Here is a 5,610-nt window from a genome sequence, read left to right as displayed (position 1 = left end):
GTGGGTCAAAACTGCGGCTTCTATAACTCGATTTCTACCTCCCATCATCTGAAGAAGATTACCTTCATACTTGATCCACATGCGACGCGGAAAAATGACGAAAATGGACCCACTATGCTCATGAGATTCCGCTCAGCAGCAGGTGAGCAAGTCGGGGGCGGCGCAACTACCGCGTGCTTTAAAGGAGGCGTCAGAGGTTTTCCTAAAACTTTGAAAGATGTGTGTATTTGGATTCCGGAACCTGCATTCTACAGTACACATTGCTTCTTTTCACCGTCCCGGTTAACAGAATAGAGAAAAAAAAACTAAATTTTGGTTTCCCGTCGCGCGTCCGTCTCCACTCTACAGCAAATGTCATCTTTAGCAGACACTCAGGTTCTTCTCTTGTTAAGAGAACATCGCGGAATAGCGAGGCCTGTTGAGCCATAATTGCCCGATGTCACAACAACATATAGCCTGGAATGTGGCCTCAGAAGCACGACACGCCAGATAATTAAAAAGTGGCCTTTCTTTACCACCTGCACCGTCGTCTGATAGAACGAAGTCTGCTGTTGGGCGGACACATGTGCGAAAACTTGGCCGGTGCGCCGCATCGGTCGCCACTTGCAAACTGCCGCCCACTGCAAGCAGGGACACAGGGAGCGGCGAGCATCTATGCGCCGCTAGACTCAAGACCCGCGCCCAGCCGGAGTAACATGTTGCCACCGCAAACTAGTGCCTGAGCGCTGCTCAGCTACCCGAAATTCGCACCAGAAAAGACGAAATAGTGATATGTTATGTGAAAAACTGCCTACTTTACTCGAGCGACGACAAAACTTGCCTCCCGAAGTGGTGAGATACGGCGCCAGACGCTAGCGCGCCGGGCGATGAACGGCACTGCTGTCTGGCTGGCCTAGTCGTCTCTTGCCTATAGCCTGTTTCTCATCGAAGCCGTAGCGGACGGCGCTTCGGCAGTCGCCTGCGTTATAATGAACTGCACAATTTTGGCAACACGAGCAGCCGAGCTTTCGGCAAAGGCGCCGCCAGCAGGCACGCCGGGAGATGAAGTTCGAGGCTCTCTGGCTGCCCTGGTCGTCGCTAAGCCTGGCTGGTTTCCCATCGATGCCGGAGCTGAGAGAGCGTCGGAACTGGTCAGTGCTGTAAAAGGTACTACTCTCGAACGTCACCCCTTCGACTGTGAATCTTTCCATCTTAAAATTAACATATGCTCGATTTCGGCGACGCCCTGAGCAGCGGAGCTAGAAGGCGCCAGGCGAGCCGCGACCAGGCAGGGTAGCGGCTACGAGGTGAAAATTACTTGGATCACAATTATCTCTACTGCGAGAAACTAAGTATTGGCCAGTTATATTAAAAATGATTCATTTCGACATTAATTTATTCCAGGGCTTATTACGAACGTGAACAAGAAAACTAGAACTTCTTTGACGCCGACGGCCGTAATACAGGCTGGCAGGCCGGCCCCGAGAAACTCTCCCCTACGTCACCATGACGATGGCGCTCTGCGCGCTCGCATTCTGTCCCTTGTCGATGCGACGCGACCCGTGCGGCCCGTCGTTGACATCGGTTATACGCAGGCGGTGAGCTGCTATGGTCGCTACTATGCCGTTCGCAACGGCGCGTCGTGCGCCCGGCAAGTAGTAGACATGCGGAGAGCCCGCGGAAAAACCTCCGCCTGCAGAAACCCGAACCGTAAGCCTCCAGACTCCGGAGCTTCATCGCTAGGGGTTAACTGACTCGCAGCCTTCTCCGCAATTTATATCAAGTCCTCTTTCACGCATGGCGTAAGCATTTTCTGCAGAGAATAACACAAGCGCGGAGTCGGTTTACTACTGGTATAGCCGCACCTCGAAGTGCGCGCCACGATGGTTGGCTCGTTCATGCCAGTTCATGTGAACACACACGTCCAATCGGCCGTACCCTGCTCAGCTCGATTCCCAAAATCAAACCCCTCCTGTGGGGCTCATGAAACACCACCTAGGTAGGTTCATGTAAGCTAGGCTAGAGCCGCGGATACTGGAGCCACAGAGGATGGAGAAGAACCACAACATTGACCAATCTATGACCACGTGCTGTAGCTTAACGCTGTAGAGTGGTGTCTACAAACCATTAACAAACTTTTAAGAGCCTTAGGTCGTACTCATCACGTTTCGAGATTTCGTGGTGTCTGCTACCACCCTCAGATCACAGCGCCACCGCGCTTCGAGATTTCGTGGGCTCTCTTCTCACGCTGTGAACACAGCGCTATCTGTGGCAGCAGCACATCTCGCATTAAGAAACCAGCACAGCAGCACGAAAGCAGCACATCTCGCATTGAGACTTGTAGCGCCATCTACAATAGCATTGCAGAAACAACCAGTTGCCGGGTGCGAATGATGACGTCACGGTTAAATATGGTGGATAGAGGTGGAACTATGCGAGTGTGACTTTTCGGACGAAATGACGGCATAGTTTCTGTTTCTCGAATTCAAGATGGCGGCCAATAATATTGGTTGTGCCCTCCCATCCCTTCCCCCTTACCCCCCAGTATGACATCAGCGGACGAAATGGTGACGTAGTTTCTATGTCTCGGATCCAAGGTGGCGGCCAATAAAATTGGTTGTGCCTTCTTATTCTTTCCCCCTTACCCCCCGAATACGTCAGGGGACGAAATGGCTGTACAGTTTCGGTTTCTCGAGTCCAAGATGGCAGCCATTAAAATAGGTTGTGCCCTCCAATCCCTTTGAATATGAAGAGCTGTCGTGCCCGCTTAAGCTGCTCCAGGTTGAGGCCGTTCGGTTCATATCCAACCCCATCCCGGCTCCCGAAGGCCCGCTGTCCCAACCTACATTAAACAATAATACTAATAATGAGATAAAATCCGCGAAACAAGCAAAAAAATTCACTCCAAGAAAAATTCGACATCATTCAAAGGAACTGGAGGGGGTTTAAGGATTCGAAGAAGCGGGCACTCTTAAATCTCTTAACAGGGTAAGGTAAAATTAGAAAAAAATCGTTTTTTTTTTCTTTTGGAATTTTAGAAGTTCAATTCTTTCTACACATGTTCCATGATCGCACTTTCCTCAGAAAGCCATATTTACGGCTGAAAAACGCTTTTTCCGAAACCAAGTAGTGAGCGGCCACGCCCCCTTTCAGGATTAACGTCAATTTTTTCAACCAAAAAGTCCACCACCTGATTTCAAAACTTGTCTAAAATCAGCTACATATAAAAACTTGTCTGGCAACTATTGTACAGCTCCTCTTTTTTAGCCAAAACAATCCTGAGACGCTTTGCACGTTTTTTCAACGTTTCTGCAACCTTCATGCAGCTGCGTCCGAGTGCTATCCCTTTCAATCAGTATTGTCAATTGTGCCGGTGTTGGTTGCTGCTGATAATTTGAGATGCCCAGGGCAAAGAAGGCCTTCGTCAGGCGTGAATTTCACGGCAACCGCTACGCTCATCATGAAAAAGCAAAAGGATGTCCGCGACCGAATGAGATCCCGAATGGCGAACGCGCCAGCTCCTCGACATCGACGCTTTTAAGATTTTCTCTGTGCTTCCAGGAAGAGGATGTACTACAGAGCAGCAGCCAATATGCCTTAATGGACATGGACGGCATTTGTGCCGCAATTACACAGATTTGTGTGTGCAGAGAGTGCGGTGGAAGTGTTGAGCTCATCGAAATTGTGACAAAACGGGTAGGTGTTGCAAGCGTTTACAGTTTGAACTGTGAAGTGTGTAGTGCCGCACAACGATTTGAGACGTCGAAGAAAACTACTTCTGGCCTCTATGAAGCCAACCTCAGGTTAGTGTATGGGTTGAGGTCCATTGGTAAGGGAATGGCTGCAGGAAATATACTCTGTGCTATGCTAAATCTTCCTAAGCCGCCGACAAAGTTTGCGAAATAAAATCAAGAGCTTCTAGGTCACATCGAAGCTGCTGCTCAGGAGTCGATGAAAAGGGCAGCTGACGAAGCTGTGCAGCTGAATGAGGGGGATAAAGACATCGCAGTTGCTCTTGATGGAAGCTGGCAGAAGCGAGGCCATACTTCCAATAACGGCATAGTCTCTGCGACCAGTGTAGACTCTGGGAAAGTGCTGGATGTGGAGGTTTTGTCTAAACGTTGTCCAAAGTGCAGCATCAAGGATACAAACAGTGACCCCCTTCATAGAGAGGTGTGCCAAAGCAACTACCAAGGCACCAGCGGTGAAATGGAAGTTGCAGGAGCACTGAAAATTTTCGGCAGGAGTGAGGAGCTTCACGGCGTTCGATACGTCAAATACCTTGGGGATGGTGACAGCAAGGCTTTTATGGCTGTGAAGGCACAAATGCCATATGGTGATTCCGTTGAAATATTCAAGGTTGAGTGCATAGGGCATGTGCAAAAAAGGATGGGCACAAGGTTACGAAGGCTAAAAAAAGGAAACAAAGCAGGAAAACTCTGTGATGGAAAGAGCCTCTCGGGCCGAGGCCGACTGACTGATGCAGTAATAGATAAGCTCCAGGCGTACTATGGTTTGGCCATCAGAAGAAATGTAGGAAACCTGGATGAAATGCGAAAGGCCGTTTGGGCAACCTTCTTCCACTTATCGGCCACAGACGATGACCCATGCCATGGACTTTGCCGAAAGGGACCTGATACGTGGTGTGCCTTCAACAGAAGTCAGTCAGAGGGCAAGCCATTTTTCCACAAGGAGAGTTTGCCTGCATCTGTCTTGGAGGCTATCAAACCCATTTATAGGGAGCTATCGAAGGCTGAGCTCCTAGAGAAGTGCCTGCATGGGCGAACTCAAAACGCAAATGAGTCGTTCAACCATGTTGTTTGGGAACGCGCGCCAAAGAATGTGTTTGTTAGGCTTCGGACCCTACGGATGGCAACACTGGATGCTGTTCTTTCATTTATTGATGGTAGCATCGCACGGGCCAACGTTTTGAAGGCGTGTGGATTGAACCCAGGGAGCAACACCATCAAGTGGCTGAGGGAAGCTGACCATAAGCGCATGTACTTTGCGGACCGAGCAACACGACAGCTTACAAAAGATGCCAGACAGTCAAAACGACAAGCCGAAAAGCGAAAAAATGACGGCGACAGTGACTACGAAGCAGGGGGCTATTAAAGCAATTACTATGGAGGCGTTTCTGCGAATAAAAAATGGTTTTTCACATCTTTTTTCTCTTTACGCTCTATTATCTCAAAACAGTGTTTTTTCTTACAAAGGTACCATTATTTCCAATGCCTTTCAAGACAGACGGCTGATCTTTTTTTGCAATCATCTACATAAGTGTTGCCAACTACTGAACTAGAATTAAGCAATTTCACTGAGCAGTTATTTTGTTATGAATTTTGAAATGCGCAAAGAAAGGCCAGATTTGTGTACTACCGGAAAAAATTATATTAAAAATCGAATTTTCAACACATTTCAAATATTCTAGTTCAGTAAAAAGGGCACAAAATTTGGCAAACAGTGATATATGTATTATTAGGCTACTGTTATTAGTGAGAAACATGTACCTCAACATGCCCTAAAATGCATGGGAAGTATAGGGCTTACCCTGTGCCCTTAATGCATCATCTAGAGTTCATATTTTCTAGCGCTTAGTGAACACAAGGGACGTGAACACAAATACACAGG

This window comes from Amblyomma americanum, chromosome 7 (genome assembly GCF_052857255.1).
Source record: "Amblyomma americanum isolate KBUSLIRL-KWMA chromosome 7, ASM5285725v1, whole genome shotgun sequence".
Lineage (NCBI taxonomy): Eukaryota > Metazoa > Arthropoda > Arachnida > Ixodida > Ixodidae > Amblyomma > Amblyomma americanum.
This window is presented reverse-complemented; position numbering follows the sequence as displayed.